Source organism: Tupaia chinensis, unplaced genomic scaffold (genome assembly GCF_000334495.1).
Source record: "Tupaia chinensis unplaced genomic scaffold, TupChi_1.0 Scaffold145396_1, whole genome shotgun sequence".
Classification (NCBI taxonomy): Eukaryota; Metazoa; Chordata; class Mammalia; order Scandentia; family Tupaiidae; genus Tupaia; species Tupaia belangeri.
In genome coordinates this window covers 3,817,003-3,842,614 of record NW_006205257.1, presented here as the reverse complement: position 1 = coordinate 3,842,614, position 25,612 = coordinate 3,817,003, and positions in this window count along the sequence as shown.

Genomic DNA, 25,612 nt, shown 5'->3' with positions numbered 1-25,612 from the left:
TATATCTCATTGTGGTTTTGATTTACATTTCCATGATGACTAGGAACATTTAACACTTTTCTTTATATCTGTTAGCCATTTATATGTCTTATTGGAGAAATATCTAGGTCCTTGGTCCACTTTTTTTTTTTTTCAAAGGTTTTTGCAATAGGGCACATGCGCTAACCAGAAAGAGAGAGACAGAGAGACAGAAAGCAAGAAATCACACCCCTCCGCTGGGGGGGATGGCCACACCGCAATCCCTTCTCCTTCATTCTCCTCTCAGGATCTTGGGCACGCATGCACACGCGTCCGGTGTGAATTTAAACCACCAGGTCTGGGACTCGTACCCCAGTCAACTACATGGGAATCCAGCAACATAGCCATTATGCCATCTGCTGGTCCCTCTTGGTCCACTTTTAATTAAGTTATTTGGCTCTTTAAAATTGCTGTTTGAATTACATATTTTAGACATTAACCCTCTATTAGCTTGCTAATATTTTCTCCCATTTCATAGGCTGTCTATTTACTTGTTGATTCTTTTCTTTCAATATTATTTCATATACCAAAATCAACTCACAATGGATTAAAGACTTAAATGTAGACCTGACTATAAGATTGCTAGAAGAAAACATAGGGGAAAAGCTTCTCGAGATTGGTCTGAGAAATGATTTTTTTTATATGACACTAAAATCATAGGCAACAAAAGTATAAACAGACAAGTGGGATTGAATAAAACACTAAAAGCTTCTGCACAGTAAAAAAGAAAACCCATCAACAGAGTAAAAAGACTATTTTAATATCTATAATAGTATTCAAGATTTTATTTCCCTTTGATTTAGTTTTAGAATACTGTATATTTTAAGGGTTTGTTCTTTTTATCTAAGCTGTTAAATTTATTGGCATGAAGTTGTTCCTAATATTTCTTTATTATTATAATATTCTTTGTTATTATGCCTTACTACTATTATTATTACTTACTACTATCCATTGTTATGTATATTTTCTTATTCTTTTAAATATATAAAAATATTCTATAGAATATGTATTATTATCCTCAGTAGCAGTTCAGTTATTGGGTATTTGGCTTCTTATTTTTTCATTATTTTTACTAGAAATTAATCAATTTTAGTACTCTTTTTGAATAACCAAATTTGGATTTGTTGATTTTCTCCATGTATATGTTTCCTATTCATTAATGTTTGCTCTTTATTCCCTCCTACTTACTTTAGGCTTATTTTATTTTTCTATTTCAATGAAATGAGAATTTGAATAATTGGTGTTAAGCTTTTTTTCTTTTTTCCTTTTCTTTTCTTATTTCTTTTGCTAGAGAGCATGAGCACTCACAGAGAGAGAGAGGAGAGAGAGAGAGAGAAAGTGAGCAAGCATCCCCCATTGCGAATGGTCATGACAATCCCTTCTCCATTTCACCTTTTGGAATTTTATGCATGTACATGAGCCCAGCACATTTTCAAGTCAATGGGTTTGGGATTTAAACTGTGCAGCTGGCCATGTGGGATCCAGCCTCCTTATCCACCACACCACTGGCTGGCCTGTTTTATTTTTTCCCTAATATAGACATTGAAAGCCATAAATTTTGTTCAAAGTATTGATCTAGCTTCACTCCACAAAGTTTGAAGTGGTATAATTTCATCTTTGTTAGATTCAATACACACACACACACACACACACACACACACACACACACACATTTTTTAGGCTGCTGGGTCCAGGACATGAACTGTGGGGCACAGCTCTCTTAACCACTAAGTCATGAGGCCAGCAGCTTCAAAATATTTTTAATTTATTTTATAATTTTCATTAGTTTTTAGGATATCATTAGTTATTTGGATATCTTTTCTAGATATCTTATTTATATTGGTTTCTAACTTAATCCCATTATGGTCAGGAAACAACCCTGTAAGACTGCAATATTTTTAATTTTGATGTACTCCTTTTTGTGACCTAGAATTATGGATTATCTTGGTGATCATTACATGTATGCTTGAAAAGAATATGTACTCTGAAGGTGTCGAATGTTGTTCTTCAAATGTGAATTATGTAAAGTTTGTGGGTATTTTTTATTTAGATCTTTTCTGTCTTTATGGTTTGTGTTTTTCTATCAATTACTGAGAAAGGTATGTTAAAATTTCTTCATTATTGTGGATTTGTTGGTCTCTCCCTTTATTCTTATGTAACTTCTTATAACTCTTTCTTTTTAAAATTTGATACTCTATTGCGAGGGGCATATGTATTTACAATTATTCTATTTTGCTACTGAATTATTTCTTTAATCATTATATAATGTCTCTCTTTATCTCCTGAAATATTCTTTATCTTAAAATCTATGAATACTTTGATATTCACATAGCTATGCCAGCTGTCTTGTGCTTACTGTTTGCAATGTATGTCTTTTCCATTCTTTTCCATTCAATCTGTCTCATTTTTTATACTTAAAATATGTTTCCTATAGAGATCATAGATTTAGGTTTTACCTTTTCTTTCCAAGCAAAAATATCTCTTCCTGTTGCTCATTTCCTGGATTCTTAGGGACTTATCAATTATTTTTAGGAGTCCATTTTATGTTCTCTATTGGTTTTTAATACTATTTATGTGTTTATTGGTGGTTGATGTAGAACTAATAATATGATTTCTAATTTATCAGTCTCTGAGGCTAAACAGAGGTGCAGTGGTAAAATGTGAGGTTTTAGGAGACTGCCCCACATGGGAAGTTTCAGATCTGGAGACCTCCCTGACTATGGCGGGGATCCTCATGCTCATGATCTAAATCTGGCTAAGTTGAGGGTAGGTCAAGACCTGTTGAGATTGTCTCTCTACTTCTGTCTTGGTCTTTCTCACTCACAGAAGAAATAAATAAGTAAATAAGCTTTAAAAATACTATAATTTTTAGTATCTAGACTTGATAGTATATCTCTTTCCATTTACACTTCATATCTGACACTTCACATGTCCTCTTGTACAAGAAAATATATTTTTACCATGGTATAGCTTTTGTTTGTTTGTTTGTTTGTTTTACTTCTTTATAGCCTTTCTGCAACTGTGGTCTTATTTTTTACTTTTCCTTATGTTAAATGCCACTCCACAGAGTTATTTATGCTTTAAATATTTAGTTTTACTCTAAGTAAATTTCAATAAATTTTAAGAAAAAAGAAACTTTTATATATAGAGACTTATTTCAAATTTCTGGTGACCCTCATTCTTTCCATGTAGATTGAAATTTCCATATTGTATCATTCTATTCAACTTAAATTGTATTTTTTTAGTATTTCTTGTAATGCAAGTATTCTAACAATAAATTTTCCATTTTTTTTGCAATTATCTTTATTTCATTTTCATTTTCAGAAGCTATTTTTCCTGTATATAGAAATGTGGGTAGAGAAAATACTTTTCTCTTTTACACTCTTAAATTATAATTCAGCTGTTTCTTAGCCTTTGCTATTTCAGATAACAATCACTAGTCAGTATTTCTTATCCTTTTTGTTTCCTTGTTATGTAATTGTGTGTGTGTGTGTGTGTGTGTGTGTGTGTGTGTTTTAGGTTTTTGCCATAGGGCATGTGTACTAACTGGAAAAAGATAGAGAGGGATAGAAAGAGTAAAAGTGAGAGAGAACCCCCCGGGGGAGTGGCCATGCTACAATCCCTTCTCCTCCATTTTCCTCTCAAAATTTTGAGCATGCATGCACATACACGCAGTATGATTTTTGAACCTCTGGGTTTGTGGGTATTTTTTATTTAGATCTTTTCTGTCTTTATGGTTTGTGTTTTTCTATCAATTACTGAGAAAGGTATGTTAAAATTTCTTCATTATTGTGGATTTGTTGGTCTCTCCCTTTATTCTTATGTAACTTCTTATAACTCTTTCTTTTTAAAATTTGATACTCTATTGCGAGGGGCATATGTATTTACAATTATTCTATTTTGCTACTGAATTATTTCTTTAATCATTATATAATGTCTCTCTTTATCTCCTGAAATATTCTTTATCTTAAAATCTATGAATACTTTGATATTCACATAGCTATGCCAGCTGTCTTGTGCTTACTGTTTGCAATGTATGTCTTTTCCATTCTTTTCCATTCAATCTGTCTCATTTTTTATACTTAAAATATGTTTCCTATAGAGATCATAGATTTAGGTTTTACCTTTTCTTTCCAAGCAAAAATATCTCTTCCTGTTGCTCATTTCCTGGATTCTTAGGGACTTATCAATTATTTTTAGGAGTCCATTTTATGTTCTCTATTGGTTTTTAATACTATTTATGTGTTTATTGGTGGTTGATGTAGAACTAATAATATGATTTCTAATTTATCAGTCTCTGAGGCTAAACAGAGGTGCAGTGGTAAAATGTGAGGTTTTAGGAGACTGCCCCACATGGGAAGTTTCAGATCTGGAGACCTCCCTGACTATGGCGGGGATCCTCATGCTCATGATCTAAATCTGGCTAAGTTGAGGGTAGGTCAAGACCTGTTGAGATTGTCTCTCTACTTCTGTCTTGGTCTTTCTCACTCACAGAAGAAATAAATAAGTAAATAAGCTTTAAAAATACTATAATTTTTAGTATCTAGACTTGATAGTATATCTCTTTCCATTTACACTTCATATCTGACACTTCACATGTCCTCTTGTACAAGAAAATATATTTTTACCATGGTATAGCTTTTGTTTGTTTGTTTGTTTGTTTTACTTCTTTATAGCCTTTCTGCAACTGTGGTCTTATTTTTTACTTTTCCTTATGTTAAATGCCACTCCACAGAGTTATTTATGCTTTAAATATTTAGTTTTACTCTAAGTAAATTTCAATAAATTTTAAGAAAAAAGAAACTTTTATATATAGAGACTTATTTCAAATTTCTGGTGACCCTCATTCTTTCCATGTAGATTGAAATTTCCATATTGTATCATTCTATTCAACTTAAATTGTATTTTTTTAGTATTTCTTGTAATGCAAGTATTCTAACAATAAATTTTCCATTTTTTTTGCAATTATCTTTATTTCATTTTCATTTTCAGAAGCTATTTTTCCTGTATATAGAAATGTGGGTAGAGAAAATACTTTTCTCTTTTACACTCTTAAATTATAATTCAGCTGTTTCTTAGCCTTTGCTATTTCAGATAACAATCACTAGTCAGTATTTCTTATCCTTTTTGTTTCCTTGTTATGTAATTGTGTGTGTGTGTGTGTGTGTGTGTGTGTGTGTGTTTTAGGTTTTTGCCATAGGGCATGTGTACTAACTGGAAAAAGATAGAGAGGGATAGAAAGAGTAAAAGTGAGAGAGAACCCCCCGGGGGAGTGGCCATGCTACAATCCCTTCTCCTCCATTTTCCTCTCAAAATTTTGAGCATGCATGCACATGCACGCAGTATGATTTTTGAACCTCTGGGTCCAGGTCTCAAACTGTGGTCAGCCACATGGGAGTCCAGTGTCTTAACAACCACACCACCAGCTGGCCTTGTAATGTGTGTTCTTATATGTCTACTTTCAGGATTTTCTTAATTTTTGTTTTCAGCAATTAGACTATAGTTTATATTATCTTGTTTGAATTTGACTTAGGTTGGTTTTTTTCTTCCTTTTATCTTAAGTCACTGTTTTTCATCCAAGTTGTTAATTTTTTTTAATTTATTTATCTTTATTTATATACTTATTTATTTATTTTCATTTGACAGGAAAGGAACAGAACGAAAGAGAGAGAAAGAGAGGGAAAGTGAAAGAGCAAGCCACCAGGTCCGGGACTCAAACCGTGGTTGGCCATGTGGGAGTCCAGTGCCTTAACCATCAGGCCACCTCCCAACCCAAGTTGTTAAGTTTTTAGTTATGATTTCTCCAAATTTTGGTAAATCAATTACCATTGTTTATTTTTCTGGGACTCCAACTACACGAAGTTGAGATCAATCTTTTGTTTGTTTGTTTTTGGTCAATACAACTTTATACTATTGAAAACTTTCAAGAACCCTAGAGGGCATTTGTTTATATGGTTATACGTATTTGTATTTACTGTGTTTGAAATTAAAACAGAACATCTTAAGTATTTACATATTAAAACATATAAAAACAATAAGAATAAAAACAATGTCATTGCATATTAACATACATAATATTTTCTTAATTAAAAATGTCAAAATCCTAATTAGAAGAATAACATGCACTTTTTAGAGTGCTTTTTCTAGCTTAATAGAAGACAACTGGATTCTCACATTTATTTTTGCATGTAGCCTGCTGTGATGTCACCTATATAATCTCTGGAAAACTCTCCTATATGCCTATGGAAGAATGGGAATGGAAAAGGCAAATAATATTTTCATATTTTCATGAAGTAGCTTTAATATTGCAGATATTTTTCTGAAATGGTCTGGAGAAGTCTCAAACTCTGAGAATAGTTATTAGGCAATTTAATATAGTCACATGAGTTACTAAGGTTCTTTTCTTGTTGTTTGCCTCTTTTTTCTCCTTTACTCTTTTAATTAAAAATAAAACCTATTGATGGGAGTAACAGGTGGCATACTGAATATGCCTCTCTAAACTTCCACATACCCGACAGCTGTTCGAGTCCCAGACACGGCAGCTTGAAACTAATGCCAGGCACATGTGCATGTGTGTCCAAAATCCTGAGAGAATAATGAAGGAGAAGGGATTGTGGAATGACCATCCCCCCTGGGGGCTGATTTCTTGCTCTCTGTCACTCTGTTTCTCTCTGCCCCTCTGGCAAGTACACATACCCTATAAAAAAAATATCCCTCTAACAAAAAAAAATTTTAAGGCTATTGATTAGTAAACAAGTCCAGTCTTATTTTATCCATGTATAATCTTCTATTGAGCTCATCTTGCATTTTAGAATTTTCAATTTTTATAATTTTTCAGTTCTAGGATTTTCTTTATAGTTTACATTTCTTTACTCAAATTCTTTTTTTGTTCATTCATTAAGATTACATTTTCCTTTACTCCTTTGAGAATTCTTATAAAAGATAGTTAAAAGTCTTTGATAACTACAACATATCAATCAAATCAGTTTCTTGACTATGATTTTTTTATTCCTTGATCACATTTTCATGTTTTTCTTTGTATGGCTAGTAAGTTTGATTGGATGTTGCAAATATCCTGCAGAAAATCTGAATTCAGTTGTCTTCCTTTTGTAGTATGTATGTTGTCTTATTAAACAGTTCAATTGCTTTGCAGATCACCTATAACTTATATAGGCTTAATTTTTATTCTTTGTTAACGAAGATTTATGGAATATTCAAGTATTATCTTGGCAGGATTCAAATTCCAAACTCTCTACCCTAGAAATCATCTTAGAACTTGAATTTAATTTTGTTAGGGAAATATAGAGTGATTCTTATACAAAGACCCAACTTTTCTGGTATCTCGAAGCATGCCTGGGATAGTAATAAAGTGTTTAAGTGATCTCTTCATTCCAGTGATGTTGAGATTCCAACTTTTATTCTCCAAAACACTACTTTTCCTCCATCACCGTTCTACCTCTAGTCTTTCAGTTCTGCTTGTAATCCCCTAACAGTTTGTCTCTAGTAAGCATTGGGCAATCTCCCTGCATATGCAGACCAGCCCTCAGCTATGGACTTAAATGGAACTCCCAGCCCTTATAGCTTCTGTAATGGTCTAAATGCAGATCTCAGGTAATTGGGGTGATCTATACTCTAAGCTCTGTCTCTTTTGCTCAGTGCACCTGTCATGCTCTGCTCAGACATCAGCCTGCTGTGTTATGATTGAGCTATTATTGGAACCAAGGCAGAGCGTTGAGTGACCAGGATAGTCATCTCATGAATGTCCCCTTTTCTCACAAAGTACTCTTTTGTATTCCTATTTTCGTATTGCTCCAAATCAGATGTAATATATTGTATTTAGTTTAATAGTTATTTATGACCAAAGATTTAGTCTGGTGCAGTTACTTCTCCACTTTCAGAAATAGAAGTCTTTTGCTTTATTTTTTTCTTTTTAAATTTACCATCAACCATTTATTTTACTGTCTCATTTTATTTCTTAGTTTTTCCTACAGGGTTCATGTGCTTACCACAGAGGGAAAGAGAGAAAAAGTGAGAAATCACCTCCCTGGAGGGATGGCCATGCCACAATCCCTTCTCCTCTATTTTCCTCCTGGGATTTTTGTACACATACACACGTGCACACACACACACACACACACACACACACATGTCCAACATAATTTTTAAGCCACTGGACCTGGGACTTGAACCCCGAAGCCAATCTTATAGGATCCAGCATCTTACTCCATGTTACTGGCTAGCCTAAAGTCTTTCACTTTTGTAATACTTATAACAAAACTTTAAAAATTAAATACCACATAAAACCAAAGGCTACACAATTCTCTGTCTACAGCCCAAGGGTTACTTGCTCTTGGCCTTTTTACCCATTTTTCAAAACTTTGTCTTTAGAGAGCCTGCATTAGCATCACTTGAGAGTTTCTAGTAAATGCAGACTTTCAGGGCCCATCCTAGACATAAAAATTCAGAATCTGTAATTTATCAAGATCGCTATCTGATCACATGCTTATTAGCATTTTAAAAGAGCTGGTCAAATGTTCCTGCCTTCACTATCTAGTCAGTGTTTCTGAAACAAATACTAGGAATTTAACTTGCTAAAACACATATTCCTCAGTGCCATTTTGACTCCCAGAATCAGAATTGCTATGATGATAATTCTTTTTTTTTTTTTAAGAGAAATTTTTGCTATAGGATGTGTACACTGGCCAGAGAGACAGAGAGACAGAAAGCAAGAAACATCCCCCAGAGGGGATGGCTATGCTGCAAATCCTTCTACACTCTCCTCTTAGGATCTTGGGCATGCACACACACGTGCCCAGCGTGAGATTTTAGCTTGCCGGGTCCAGGATTCGAACTGTGGGCGACTACGTGGGAATCTAGCAACGTAAGAGTTACAGCATCTGTTGGTCTCCAAGATGATACGTCTTATCATCAGAGACATTTGGAGAATATTGACTTATTCCATATATTTGTGAGATTCATTGGATGCACATACCTCACTTGATTAAGTGATCCATTCTGTGGCACCATCCTGACCTGACACCTAGTAGACTATCCTTCATAGGATATAACCCACATAGATAATTGCATGGGTAACCTCATTCCCCAAGACATTTTTAGGCCATATTTTTCAAATCCCTTACGTCTCTGCTTGGGTAGCCAGTGATTGTCTCTTGTACATAGCAACTCTAATCTTCAAATTTCTTAAAATTTGCCTTTTCCAGAAAGTTCTTTTATTAGTCAAGGTTCTCCTGAGAGACAGAACCATAAGGTAGATAGAAAAAAATAGATAGATAGATGGATAGATAGATAGACAGATATAGATAGATAAGGTGAGCTTTATTAGGGGAATTTGCTTATGCAACTATGGAGGCCATGAAGTTCCACAATAGGCTATCTGCAAGTTAGAGAATCATGAATGCTGGTAGCATGGCTCAGTCCAAGTCTGAAGGCCTCAGAACCAGGTAAGTCAATAGTGTAACTTTTAGTCTAAGAGCCACGTCCTTGGAACCCAGGGGACTGCTGGGGCAAGTCCCAGAGCCCAAAGGCCAGAAAACATGAAGTTCTGATCTCCAAGTGTAGGAGAAAAGGTGTATTCCATCTCTAAAAGAGGAAGGGAAAATTCTTGTCACTGCCTTTGTGTTCAATCCTGACCTCCCAGCCAATTGAATGGTGCCTGGCCACACTGAGTGTGGATGTTCCACCCAGTCCACTGACTCACAAGGCAATCTTCTCTGGGAACACTCTCATAGACACACCCAAAAGTAATGCTTTGCCAGCTATGTAGATAATTCTTAATCCAGTCAAAACGACACTTAACGTTAACCTTCACGGCCTTCCTAAGCCAACTTCTCTTAAGCCTTCAATAAAAGTAAGGGTATTTATATAGCCCTAGATATAACTTTTAGCTATTTACTTATGTGCATTAAGAAATGTATAGTACTTCGTATCTGTCATTTATGGATTTTTTTCTCCACTGCCTTTAGAGGGACCATAACCCCAATTTTCTTAGTCTGATTTTAGCACAGTTCCATGCTTGGAACCTAGTAGATTCATAATCTGTGCTGTTCACTCAGTCCAGGATTATGCTGTTACTCATTTATAAATATCACTTAAAGCAAGTTTGTGGCATATATGCCTCAGTCACTCATATCATGTATCCACTTACCCCTGTGTAGACCAGGTCCATGGTATCACACCCACCATCATATCAGGCATCATATCCTATATCATAGAATGCCCTGAACTTTCCCCGGTCAGAGGGAGGTGAGCACTGGGGGCTGGTATTATAGTGGTGGCTGTCCCGCTGTCTGCATATGGGATGAGTCATCTCACATTACAGAAGCAGAGGTAGTGGGGACAGAAGCATGTCCCACCGACACAGGATACCATCCTCGGGGGTTCTGTGCCTTCCTTGCCAAGGTCAGGCTTGTTCAGATGATATGGGGGAGCAGCTGAGTGGTGTTCATCGAGCAATGGGAATGGGAGCCAGATCCCCTCTCTGTGACCTCGGGAGGCTTATTTAACCTTGCTGACTCTGTTTTCCTCATCTGTATTTGGAAACTTAATGTATCTATAATAATCATGATTTCTTACATGTAAGATGTGTGTGGGGCAACAGCTCACATTGCTGGTTGTCTTACCCTGAGGGCGATCATGTCATGAGTAGGCCTTCTTTTTTCTTACTTAATTTGCTAGAGGGCATGTGCTCTTGCTGGAGAGAGACAGAATACGAGAGAGAGAGGAAGTAGGGAAGCATAACCCATGGAAAATGGTCATGCCACAATCCCTTCTTCTTCACTTCTCCCTCCTTTTGAGATTTTGGGCACTCACACTCACATGCCTGATATATTTCTCAAGTCACTGAGTCCAGGACTTGAACCACACAGTAGGCCATGCAGGATCCAGCTGCCTTAACTATCAGACCATGGATTAGCACCACAAGGTCTTTTTAAGAGTAGAATTAAACTTTAGATATTAAAAGCCTAAAATATATGTACCTTTGGCCCAAGATTTTGTTCCATTTTTTAGGTCCACATTCCAAAGGAATAATCAGTAATGTAGTTAAATATTTACATTCAGAGATATTATTTAAAACTTCTTTTATAACAATTACAATGACAATATAAAATTAATCTAAATCCAGGTATGAAGGATTGTCTAAATTGTAATATATTCATATGATGGGATTTATAAAAAACTACCAGAGGGTGCATGCACCTACTGGAGAGAGACAGAGAAGCAGAGAAAGGGGTAAGGAGTAAGCACCCTCTGCAAGGGTGTGATCATACATAATCCCTTCTTCTCCATTTTCCAGCCCATTAGGATTTGGGGTACATACACACATGCCTGACATATTTTTCAAACTATTAGGGACTGGAGTCTAACTGCATGGTCAGCCATGTGAGATTCAGCTCATCTACCTCTAGGCTATGGGACCAACACATAGGATGAGGTATTATCTAGCCACTTACAGTCTTTTTGTTTTTTGGAAGGAGGGATTTGGGGCAGAGGCTTTTTCCAGTTAAAGGGGCAGGGAAAGCCCACCTCAGCTGTTTAAAGCTTCATAAAAAAATGTAATGGCATTGGACAATGCTCACAATGTAATGTACCCTAATCAATATTTTATATAATTTTGTTATAGTGCATATACTATACAAGAATATCTTTGTGGTGGTTATTACTGGATGGTAATGTTGATTACAGGTGATTGTCAATAATTTTTAATTGTTATAAGTCAATATACAAAAAAAAAATCTTAAAAAAAAAAAAAAGAAATCTTAGACTGTGAAGGTTTGAATTTGATTCCAGGCCCCAATCCTGGCTGTGTGATCTCAAGTTACAGAAATCTGAAAGGTGGGAAAAACTTCCTTCACTTTTCTCATTGGATGAGTGAGGGGCTAAAATAAAATAATCTGCATGCAAGAGGAAAATGGCAAAAAAAAAAAAAAATAGAGAAGCCATTGCTTATATACATCCAGCTAGGAAACAGGAAACTACCCTTACAACAAATGTTGGTGCTAACAGAATTTCAGGCCACCTCTTTCTCACCCAACTCAACTTCGAAATTGACAAAATTAAAACAAAACAAAACCAAATAAAAAAAACTCATGCAGAAAGTTCTGTCTGGTAACAGAAGGGGCTCTTGGTAGTTAGACATAGGCTATAGCTGATAATTATGTTATCAGATGGAAGCTCTGGACATGTGAGAATCATTGTTCTTTTACTGTAAGACCCGAAAGAGCCTTCTGGCCCACCACCTGTCAAATGCAGGGCAAAATGGGGTCTTTGCCCAAAGCCTGATCCTTCAAGATGCCTATAGCCTCAAGAGTATATTCCTGCCTCTAACAGAGGAACAAGAATTGCTGTTGCCCATCCTGGGATGCCCAAGGGGCCACTCAGCATTCATTGCAGGTGGTGTGATACCTCCTCTTGCCACCACTTTGGAATGCATTTAAAATACTTATTTAACTACCAAATGTGAATGTCCCAAAGCACAAAAAATCCTACCACTCTGCAGCAATGCTAGAGAGATATTTGCACATATGCACAAGACGACTGCACGTTCCCTTTAAGTACTGTGTGATATGCCATAGACCGGCATGCTAGAATAACATTCAGACACAGACACTTCCCTTACATTCAGCATCTCAAGTTGAGCTGTCATGAAGCGAATAAGATGTACCAACATGGAAAATCTCCAGGAGGTTTTGGCGTATTATTTTTTTTAAAAAAATAAGTTGCTAACTGGGATGTAGACCATTCAACTATTTACATAAAGATAACTCAAAACATTATCATCTTAATTTCCGGGGCATATAAAAGCAAGAGAAAGTGTGTGGGAAGAGTCACACCAAATTGATAATAGTGGTTAGATCTGGTATAGGGGAAAATATAGAATACCAAAACCTACTTTACTCATGTTTAAAATGATTTTCAAAAAGAATATGATCATGTATTACCTGAGTAATTAAAATTAATTTAAAGTAAAATTTAAACAGCTGACAAAAGATAATTATGGGGAGCTGATAACTGAACAAACAAATAAATATACAGTAGATAATTAAAGTCAGGCTTCTTGTTGTCAGAGAAGGGAGTTATTAAATTTGAAGGAGAGGGAGAGACAGAATAAACTCTGTTGTGTTGGTTAGAAATTGAAAGTATGAGTAAGAACTCATGGTTTTGAAAAGGATAGAAAGAAACAAAAGAAAAGGAAAGGAAGAAAGGGAGAAAGAAAGAAGAAGAAAGAAAGAAGGAAAGAAAAAGAAAGAGAAAGGAGAAATAAAGAAAGAAGAAAGAGAAAGAAAAAAAGAAAAAGAAAGATGAAGGAAGGAAAGAAGGAAGGCAAAAGAAAAAAGAGAAAAAGAAAAAAGGAGGGAGTATGGGGTGGAAGAGAGAGGTTGTTCCTACGTCTATACACAGAGGACCTAGAAGCAATGATACCCCAGGAGTAATGAGCATGCTCAGCACCCAGATCTTGGTTTCTACATGCCATTTTCCACTAAGAGAAACTGAGTCCATTTGGAGACATGGACTATTACAGACATGGGGGAAAAAAGTACAAGATGATCTTGGAACTTTTTATGCCAGAAAGTAAAGATGTGCTCCAAGAATGACGGAGTTATGTCCAAAAGAACAAAGGTACCAAATCAAAAGACTCCTCCTTACCAAATCTGGGACCATCTTAGCAGTCAAAGAAATAATGGTAGAAACCAGTTATAAAACATTGAACGAAATAAGAATCCATGAGTTATAGTGATCTAAATTCTTTAAAAAGGAAAAGTAGGAAGAGCATATCCTTGAAGTAGAAACAGTAAATGCAGAAGAATAGTAGAATTAGAAAAACGACCTCTTGAGACTACTATCATCATAATAATTGAATCACCCATGAATCATCAGTGGGTGGTAAAACTACTGAGTATTTGTAGAATAACAGTATACTTAACATAGTCTCAAACTATCTCCCCTTAAGATGCTTACTCTTTATAAAGGAATAACACGTTTAATTTAATGGAGAAACCTGATAACACCACTGTAACTAAGTGTTCCAGGTTAATATCTCTGATAACAAGACCAGTTCACATCCTATGCCTCCTGATAAGTGAACCAAGAAGAACAAGACACCATCTATGGTATTTCTGCCCCAAATACATAACCTCATAAAACATTGGACAAACCCAAGTCAAGGGCATTCTGCAAAAGCAGCCAGGTATAGTCTTCAAAAACATCAATGTCAGGGAACACAGTGGGAGGGTGAGGAATAAAATGAGGCTTAAGAGGCATGAGAATTAAAATAACGCATGGTCTGTGATTTTCTTGCACTATAAAGAATATTACTAGGAGAACCGGCCAAATCAGAATAAAGTCTGTAGATTGGATAATAACATCATATCAATACTAATTTCCTGATCTTTGTCTGTTTTCTGATTCACGTAGTTTTGGAAGTGAACATCCTTGCCTTTTGTAAATGCTCACTGGTATATTTAGGGATAAAAGAGCATCAGGTCTTCAATGAATTCCCACATGGATCGGAAAAGGTACAATGTCTATAGAGCTACATAATTATAGAATGTGTGGGGTGGGCATAAAAAGATAGAGAAGACAGAAAGGGGAAGAGAGAGGGAAGACAGTGGGAAGGAAAATACAGAAGAGAGAAGAAGCTGATAAAATGTTCACAATTGAGAATGTAATAAAGAGAATGTGGAAATTTTTGCAACTTTTCTGTAAGCATGAATGACAAACTTCAGAAAAATAAATTTTTCAAATATTTCTTTAATTTTATTTATTATTGTTATTATCCTTTTCTAATTTGACAAGAGACAGAGAGACAAAAAGTGAGAAAGCAAGCTGCCAGATCCAGGACCTAAACCATGGTCAGCCATATGGGATTCCAGTCCTTCAAACACTGTGCCACCAGCTAGCCCCAAGAGAAATAATATTTATTTATTTATTTATTTATTGGAAGAGAGTTTTTTTGCTATAGGGTGCGTGAACTTGCCAAAAGACAGACAGGGACAGAGAGACAAAAAGCAAGAAATCACACCCCCAAGGGGGATGGCCATACATCAATCCCTTCTCCTCCATTCTTTTCTTGGGATCTTGAGCGTGCACACACACGCACCCAGCGTGAGTTTAAGTCACTATGTCTGGGACTCAAACCACAGTCAATTATGTGGGTGTCCAATGACCTAACCATTACACCATCTGTTGGTCTAATAACTTTTTTTAAAAAAAGGAACATAAAACAACTTGCAGCAGACCACCAACGAACCCCAGTCAAGGAGTTAAGGTCACCAGCCTGGCAAATACTGCAGGGAAGCTGTGCAAAAGAATGCGTAAACATCTGGGTCCAAGGTCTGGCCAGGGGAGAGGTGGAACTATAAAGGACTACTAATCCTAAAGCATGGGACATTGGGGTGATGCAATGGCATGGTTTATAGAGAGCCATTGGCTCTGAGCCATGTCCCCCAAATATGCTCAATGAATGCAAGCTGTGGCTAGTCCCTGCTCTTGCCCCCAAGTCCATCACTGACTGACATATAACACGGAGGCAAAGTCCTTAATTTCCTGGGAAACTAAGAAAAAGCCCAATGGAGGTTAGTAGCTTTTGCCTAATGAGGCAAGTCAGTGTCCCATTTGATTGTAGAGAGCTTTTTCACAAGTAGGTTATCAATTTAAAGCCACTCAGTTACTTCGCTGATCTAGAAAGTGGTGTGCCCCCAATCTGAGGATGTAGAAAGACCTGGGTGTCAATTTATTTAGAGGGGAAGGATAACTCAACCAATGCTAGACCTCCATGGGATTCTCCAGGGTCATTGGATCTGACTTTGGGAATCTGGAGAAACAAAGCGAGGACAATCCCAGGCTGGAGCTAGGGGGCAGGTCAGGAGGTCCCCCTGTCTGTCATGGTCAGCTGAGCAGTGACCTTGGCACAGACTGCAGAGTGGCAGTTTCCAGGTTTCCAAATTTCACACACACACACACACACAGGATTTTCTTTTTGTTTTGTTTTTTGGAGAGGTTTTTGCTAGAAGGCGTGTGCACTTGCCAGAAAGACAGAGAGACAGAAAGCGAGAAATCACTCCCCGGGGGGGATGGTCACGCCGCAATCCCTTCTCCTCCATTCTCCTCTCAGGATCTTGGGCATGCACGCACATGTGCCCAGTGTGAGTTTTAGCCACCAGGTCCAAGACTTGAACCTTGGTCAAAGACATGGGAATCCAGCAACATAGCCATTACACCAACTGCTGGTCCCACACACACAGGATTTTCTAAAAGTTCATGAAAAATGCATATTATAAGGAAACCTACGTGTAGATTTCAGTCTCTTGCATCAAAATAATCTTGTTCTTTAATTCCATTTTCTACAAGCTTTTAGGAGTCTTCTCATGTGTGTGTATGTGTATAAATATATATGTTTTTATACACATATTACACAGGAAACCTTGGCATATAAGACTATATATAATACATAGACTCAAAGTAGACTTAAATGAGCTAGCTCTGTAGTCTAGTGGTTTAGGGAGCCTGATCCCACATGGCCAACTGTGGTTTGAATCCTGGCCCTGGCTGCTTGAAAAAACACTCTGAATGGGTCAACCTCCTACAAAGTGGTTAAGGCACTGGATCCCACACAGCCAACTTCACTATTTGAGTCCTGGACTTGGCAGCTTGCAAAATACACCAGGTACATGTACGTGTGTGCCAAAATCCCAAGAGGAGCATGGAGAAAGGATTGCAGCATGGCCATGCTCTCTGGGAGGGGAATTTCTCTCTCTCTCTCTCTCTCTCTCTCTCTCTCTCTCTCTCTCTCACTCTCTCTCTCCTATAGCAAAATAATAATAATAGTAAAGTAACAAAACCCAAACCCCTGAGTGGATGTGTGTGTGTGTGTGTGTGTGTGTGCGTGTGTGTGTGTGTCCTGGTCCTGACAGGAAGGAGAAATGGAGAAGGGATTGAAGCATGACCACGTCCCACTAGGGATGCTTTCTTCCTCTCTGTCTAACTGGTGAGTGCAGTTGCCCTTGGCAATTAAAAAAAAAAAATGCAAAGTTCAATTCCTCTGGCTGTTTACTCTTTTCTTCCTTTGGCATGAACAGTAAAGTTTGCAAAACCCCTAAAACACCTCTGCTGAGACCCACCGTCCATAGCACAGGGTTGGAACGCTGCAGATCAGGACTGAGAGAGGAACTAGAGACAGGGTGAGGCAATCCTGCTGCAGTTTTAATCTCCTGAGCCCAGCACCCTCTTGGGTGAAATAAAGATAATACTGTCTATCCCATCATGTCATCAAGGAGATAGTAGACAAGGTGCAGTTTGCTAGAAGACACGCATGGTCAGTACCTGGTAGCAATGACTGTGATTTTTATTTTTATTTTTTGAGAGAGAGATTTTTGCTATAGGTCACGTGTGCTCGCTAAAGAAACAGAGAGACAGAAAGTGAGAAATCACCTCCCCGGGGTGATGGTTATGCCTCAGTCTCTTCTCTTTCACTCTTCTCTCAGAATTTTGAGCATACACGCACATGTGTCCAGCATAAGTTTCAAGCCACCAGGTCTGGGACTTGAACCTCAGTTGGCCACATACAAGTCCAGTGTCTTAACCACTATGCCACCATCTATGACTGTGATTGTCAGTGACATTTGCTCCCCAAGTATCCTTCCTGATGTCTGGTTCTCCTAGTTTCAGGGAGAGACCAGCAGTTCTCTGAGCTATTACTGAGACAGGAGTTCTGCCAGCAACGCTTGTCGAGTGACTATGTGGACAGGCATACTCAACTCTTTGTGAAATCTTAAAGGCACTGGAGGAAATTCTTCTAAGTCTTCTTTTAAAATATAGCTTCAAACACACCTGAGTGTGGATTTCCCCCCATCCTTGCAGTAGACGTCGTATGACTCTTGAGTCTAAATCATCTTTTCCCTGTTGCGTTGCAAAAATCTTCCCTGACAGCCAACAGAACATATTCTTCTTCTAATTGTTGGTTTACCGCTCACAAATCCTGGTAGATCTCCCCATCTCTAATCCTCACCTGCTCATTTATTAGCTATCAAGTATGGCTTTTTGGAACAATTATATTCTGTCCTACTGTCAGCTCTCTCCGTGCAGGTAGAGGATACATCCCGACTCCTTACACGGGATGTAAATTATTGCTGGCATACCAGTACCTGAAGAATGATTACACCCAGTGCACAGTTAAATAATGAATGTTTAGCACGGCGCATTGTAATAAGCAAAAGATATGAAATATCTACTATTCTAAGTGGAATATGCTAAGTGTTTTTTTTTTTTTTAATAATAAAACCATTTTGGGGAAGACAGGCTATTGAATCATGATCTCCAGAAGAGACATCTCACGCGTCAGCTCATTTGCAGAACCTGGCCAGCATCGTCATTTCATCTGTGAAATGGGGACAGTAAACATGTCCTTTATTGACCAGAAGAAGTGCCGGTGAAGGCTCAGCACTGAGGCTTACACATAGTAGATGCTCAGTAAGTGCAGTAGCTGTTGGCATCTGAGGACTGATTGGTTTGGCCAGGCTGACAGCAGGCTGGGACTGCTTCTTCCTATAGGAAGAGCAGCTGGAGCACTCTTCACCTGGGCACATGGCGGTCAGGTTCAGTGACTGACCACAGAAAGGGTCAGCCCTATTCCTTGTGCAGTCATAGGGAGGACATGCTTTGCCACCAAAACACAGTGCAGAACTCTGGAAGGCTGGGAAGAAATGGAGTTAGGGTGGTACTTGGAAGACCTTGCTCTTCTGCTGAAGTGTCTGGGACATTTCTGATAGCCACTTGACACAGGACAAGGAATTGGGGGGCAGAGATGTGCCTGCTTAGAGCCTGCATCCTCCCAGTTTTAGAGCATGCTGCCAGAATGGCTCCAAGTCCCTTCCTGGGTTTATATGAGCCTCACTCCTGGGTTCATCCTCCTGGGCATAAATCATACCACTGTGCTTTGAGCCCAGTGGAGTGTGTAATCCAACTTGGAAGAGTTAGCTAAGACAGCCACTTACATGTGCACAGGGTGGGCACTGTGGAGACCCTGCTCTACCCATTGACATCCTGTTGCACTAAGGGTGAGGGACTCATCTATGAGGTGACCAATGCAGAGGGCCTGGGGGTCTGTAATGCTGCTATGTGCCAAAAATATGTACAGGTTGCTTCAGATGTGTTATTTTACTTATTCCTATGCAAGGACCTTAAGGAGGGTTGTTTTGTTTTCTTTTGTTTCATTTTGTTTTGTTTTTATGTTTTTGCCATAAAGTGCATGTGCTTACTGAAGACAGAGAGAGAGAGACAGAAAGAGGGATAGTGAGAAATAACCTCTTGGGGGGATGGCCACACTGCGATCCCTTCTTCTCCTAGGACTTTGGGTGCACACACACATACCACATACACACTCACACGCCCAACATGATTTTCAAGCTACCAGGTCCAGGACTTGAACCATAGTCAGCCATGTGGAAGTCCAGAGCCTTAACCACCATGCCATTTACTGGTCCCAGGGAAGGGTTTTAAGAGAATAAACCCCATCCAGAGCTGAAAGGCCTGAGTTTAAATCCTGCTTGGTATTTTTTCCTAGCTCTGTGATCTGACAAGTTAACTTCTGTACATCGCAGGTTTTTCATCTATAAAACAGGAAGAAGACTGGTGACTAGCTTACAGGACTGCTGTGGTAAGAAGGGAATATTAGGAGTCCAGCCTAGTCCCTGACATTTGTGGTGCTCTGATCTACTTTAGCCTCCTAAAAGCTCATTTTATAGAAAATGAAACTGAGGTGCAGAGATTAGGTGATGCCTAGGAAGCAGCAGAGAAGGTCTCATTCCAGGGCTGGTCCTCATTCAGCCTCCCTCTGCCTCTGTTCCCACTGTCATGGGTTCCTTGGATCCTTTGTATCTCTCTAGGGGGTACCTCTTTGGCCATTTAGACCAGTCTATCTGGTATTCCAAACCCAAGATCTGCCTGCCTGGAAATGTGGGGAAGGGCCAACTTCATGGTCAAGGTGGAGCATGGCAGGCTTCTCAGGCTGTAGAATATTCTGGAACACCCACTCCACCACCCACTCTCTTCAGTACTACCCTGAAGTGAGCCTCTTTATCTGTCCACATGGCTTCTTGGCTCCATCAGTGGTGCCCAGGCCATGCCTGGGCTTGGTTGGTATCTCCAGGGCTGGTGACTCTACTATGCTCTCCTTAGCACTCCGGGGCAAATGTGACATAAGGCACACACCAGGGTCCTGGGTGAGTCTGTGTAAGCTTCTGAGCCTTCTGAGCCTGTGTCTATATTAGTTTCCTGAGGCTGTCAGACAAAACTTGATGGCTTAAAACAACAGAAATATTAATACCTTTTCTCACAGTTCTAGAAGCTAGAAGTCGGAAATCAAGGTGTCTACAGCATCTTGCTATCTCCCACTCTAGGGAAGAATCCACTTCTTTGCCTCGACCATCTTCTGGTGGCCACTAGCATGCCTGCGCTTGTGGCTACATCACTCTAATCACCGCCTGTGTCTTCACATTGCCTTCTTCTCTCTGTGTCATCTCTTCTGTTGTGCCTCTCAGAAGGACCCCTGTCATTGAGATTTGGACCCACTAGGCTAATGCAGGGTGATCTCACCATCTCTAGCCCCTTAGTTTACTGACATCTGCAAAGATCTTCCTCCCAAATAAAGTAACATTTATGGGTTCCAGAAATGAGGACATGGACTAACTTCTGGGGGACCATTACTCAGTCCACTCTAGTGTCCTCATCTACAAAACACAAATAGTGATAGTACTGGTTCCATTGAGTTGTAAATTCAACAAATAATGCATATTAGACAAGTGCTTAAAAATATTCACTATGGAGGCCAGCAAGTGGTGTAGTGGTTAAGGTGCTAAACTCCCACATGGTTGACAACAATCCAGATCCTGCAGCTTGAAGCTCACGCTGGGCGTGTGTGTATGTGTGTGTGTGTGTGTGCCCAAAGGAGAATGGAAGAGAAAGGATTGTGGCATGGTCATCTCCCCTGGGAGAATGGTTTGTCACTTTCTGTTTCTCTCTGTCTCTCTGGCAAGTGCACATGCCCTATAGCAAAAATACACACACCCACACAGACACACACACACACACATATATGTATACACACACACACACACACACATATTCACTATGGTTATTATAGTTTTCCCAACACACACAAATGTTTAGGTAAAAGCATGGTATGTGGGGCCCAACTGCAGTGGCACAGGCAACCGAATGCTTTGAATGCTGCTCTGCAGGGCTAGAAGCCACCTGGCTGACTGTGGGTTTGGATCCTGGGTCTACTTGAAATATGCCCAGTGCCCAAGATTCTGGCAAAACTGGGGGGCTAAGGGAAGGGATAATAGCGTAACAAGACTATGTGGAGAGAGTGCCTGTCTCTTTCTCATAAGAGAAATAAAAATAATTTATGAAAGGAAAATATAGTATAGTATATGGATCTTGATACGAGCTCTAGAGATGTCCAGTTATTTAGCTTAAATGAAAGAAACCCTACATCCTACTTGCAAATTTGGGGTGAGCTACCTCCAGAACAAGATTCCAGTACAAGGCATTCCTAGGAATGGATAATCATAGTCCCTGGAGAGCCTTTACATATCACAAATGGGGCTGGCCCCATAGCCTAGTGGTTAAGAGAGCCAGATTCTACATGGCCAATCACAATTTGAATCCCAGCCCCAGTAGCTTGTGTGTGTTCATGACCCTAATCCCAATAGGACGGAGAAATGGAGAAGCAATGGTGGCATGGTCATGCTCCACTGGGGGGCGGGGGGCTTTCTCCCCCTCTCACTCTCCAGAGAGCACAGGTGCCCGCTGGCCATTAAAATCAATCGCTCGATGAACCAATCGCTGGTGAATGGCTTCCATCATCTAGCAACATAAGCAGTTAGATTATGAAAGCGAAGAACCGTGAAACGCATATGGACTTCAGAGGATCCCCCAGCAGTGAATCAGAACCTCAGATGCATGTTCCTTTGTTCTACTTCAGCCCCTGTAAGTGTGTACAGAGATGTGTACTCAAGGCTTGCTGTAATGTTGTTTATAAACAGAAAGACAGAGGGAGAGGGGGAAGGAAGGAAAAGAAAGAAGAGATTTTTTTTTAAAGGATAAAAGAAAGAAAAACAGCAGCAGGTGTCCTTAGTAGAAGAATGGCTAAATGCTGAAAGTTTCCCCTTCTATATGGCAAAGTATGTGAAAAAGACCAGACCAGAAAACAGCCCAGTTTGCCAGTTAATCCCTGTCCCTTCAGTGAAGGCTGGGAATGAAAAGGAAGTTGAACTCACTACTCTGTAATGTGTGGTTATTTCCCAACAAAGATGGCAGCAGGCCTTACCAGTGTAATCTCAAAATTAAGTCAGTTTCGCCACCAGATCTGCAGGCAATTTACGCGTTCAGTTGTAGGACCCAACGGCAGAGAGGACAGTTGGATGGGACTGAAGGATCCCCTGGTCTTGTCTGAGCACCATTCCTGCCTCCCCACACCCCATCTATAGAATACAGGACTTGCGAGACAGCTACCCATATTCTCCAATTCTGCTGCAAGGGTTTGGGAACCTGGCCAGGCAGGTTCTGGGTATCTGGCAGATTTCAAAGGGAACAGGAACAGTGAGTGGCCCACTCACCAGCCAGGTTCCTGATACCCACGTACAAATCCTGCCTTGCCTCAGTATCTCCGGGACATCCTTGCACAAAGAATGGTTTCAAGGACGTATCTGTCTAGGGATGCTGAGTACCAGAGCCCTGTACCCAGGGGTGTATGCCCTCTCAGTCCCAGGCACAGTGGGGCCTGCAGAGGAGGCGGGCGTGAATCACCACAAAGCTATGCTGCACAGGTGCAGTGAAACCGTGATACACTGGGAACCGAGCCCCAGCTGGCCGCTCAGCCCCAATCCCCAGGGCTGAAATACAAAACATGCTATGGCTCACTCCCTCTAATAGCCAGGCCCAACACTGGCTTTCATATTTCTGAGGCTTTGTTTTCCACAATGGATGCATTTCTGAGTTCCTGCCTTTGTAAACAGATACCATTCAGGGAGGCGGGTGATTTCTCGCGGTGGCGGCATCTCCACTTTCCCACATTTTGGAGGAGCAGAGTTCAAGTTCTAGTCTTGCTCTGCTGCCTCGTGGCCCACCTGGACCAGGTCATCTGTCTGGGCTCTGACCTGCTCCATGAAACCGCAGTCAAGGAAGCTGGGATGTCTCCCAGGACTGGGGGAAGCAGAGAGCTCCATAGGTCACCCCTAATCAGCCTGCTCATTCCCCAGGTGCCCTGAGGCTGATGGAGAAGCCAGCTTGGAATCAACAAGACAAAAGGGCCTGTTTAGGTTTGGTCCTCATGGAAAGATGACAAATCTAAAAGCCAGAGGTCGTCACAGCACCTTGAGAAAATGGGACTGGGAGACAGTAGCAGGAAGGGGATGAGAAGTCACCTTCAAAGAGGAGAAAGGGAGTTGGTGCAACTTCCTCCTAACCAGGGCAAGTCTGGGTTTCCTCTGAAAGAGAAGACTGATTTTTAATTTTTTTTTTTCTTGGTGCTAAAAGTTGCATAAACTTGTAGGGAGAGTCAATGAGAAAGCACCCCGGAGGGGGAATAGCCACATCACAATCCCTTCTTCCCCCTTTCATTCTTGGGAGTTGGGGCATGCATGCACATGCAGGGAGCTGGCACGATTTTCAAGCTGCTAAGTCCAGGACTCGAATGCTCAGTCAGCCATGTGGGACCTAGCTGCATTAACTACCACACTGTGGGCTGGCCCAAGAGTCTGCTTTCTGTTTCCATATTTTCCCAGCATTCTGGTGACCAGAGGCGGGAAACTGAGAAGATGACATTTTGACTGTTGGCAATCAATGGGGAACTCTAACCAAATGTTCCAGAACTTTCCAAGCTCTCTCCCTCCCTCAGCAGCAGGTGAGAGTGAATTCAAACAGCACATTATCTGGGGTGACTGAGGGCTGTCTCTGCTTGCCGTCTTCTGTGGTGAGACACAGGAAGCTGCTCTTTAACCCCAGCTGCTGTGAGGAGGGAGAGGCAGCCCTAGACCCCCAGAAGTTCCAGGCCCTTGGCATCACTCACCACACTGCAGAAATGCATGGTACTCTTGGGCCAGCCCTTATCCTAGTGGTTGGGGAAGCCTAATCCTACATGGCCAGACACACTGTTCAAGTTTCAGACTCAGTGCTTGGGAAACATACCAGGTACATGTGCACCCATGCCCGTAATTCCAAAGGGAGGGAGTGATGGAGGAGAAAGGATTGCAATATAGCCGTATCCCATGAAGGGGACTCTTTCTTTCTCTCTTTCTGGTTCTCTCTGGTGACACACACACCCATACACACACACATCAACACTGGCAAATTTAAAAAAAAAAGGAGGAGGAGGAGAGAAAGGAGGAGAGAAAGGAGGAGAGAAAGAAGAAGAAGAAGCAAAAGAAGTAATAATAATAATAATAATAATAATAACAATGTGTGGTCCCCAGCACAAAGTCACAGAAGGCCCTACTTCAAAATCACAGCCCTGGGACCAGCAGATGGCGGAATGATTACGTCGCTGGACTCCCATGCAGTCAACTACGGTTTGATTCCCAGACTTTGTGGCTTAAAACTCACACCGAGAGTGTGTGTGTGTGTGTGTGTGTGTGTGTGTGTGTGTGTGTGTGTACGCGCCCAAAATCCCAAGAGGAGAATGGAGAAGAAGGGATTACAGTGTGGTCATCCACCCTAGGAGGTGATTTCTTACCTGTTGCCTCTCTGTCTGTCTCTTTAGTGAGCACATGCTCCCTATAGCAAAAAATCTCTCAAAAATAAATAAATAAATATCACAGCCCCACCACTAAGATCTGCACTTTTTCCTTCAGGCCTGGCACAGTCACCAAGACAACTGATCTGCACTCACTTCTCACTCAAATCCCACACTGCAGCCACTGGTCACTGTAGCTACTCCTCCAGGGGTACAGTATGGTTCGGGCTAGTGCCACAGTATTTTTTTTTAAAGAATTATTTATTTTGGGGACCAGCAATTAGTGTAATGGCTATGTCGCTGGACTCCCATGTAGTCGACCGCAGTTCGAGTCCCGGACCTGGTGGCTTAAACTCACGCCGGGTGCATGTGCGTGCATGCCCAAGATCCCGAGAGGAGAATGGAAGAGAAGGGATTGTGGCATGGCCATCCCCCCTGGGGGGTGATTTCTCACTTTCTGTCTCTCGGTCTCTCTCTGTCTGGCGAGCGCACGTGCCCTATAGCAAAAACCTCTCAAAAGAAAAAAAAAAGAATGATTTATTTTATTTTATTGATTCATTCATTTATTTTAATTTGATCAGAGAGGGACAGAGAGTGAAGCGAGAAAGCAAACCACCAGGTCCGGGACTCCAACTGTGGTCGGACATGTGGAAGTTTCCAGCGCCTTAACCACCACGCCACCTGCTAGTCTCAATGCCACAGTTCTTAAGAGCTCTACGAATCTGGAGGGTCAGTTGGCCCTCAGAGGAGAATGACCAGGAGGTCCCCCCATTCTACCTTGAGGTGAACAGGGAATTCCTTCTTCTTAGGAATCCAGAGGCATGTCATGGCATCCGAGGGCAC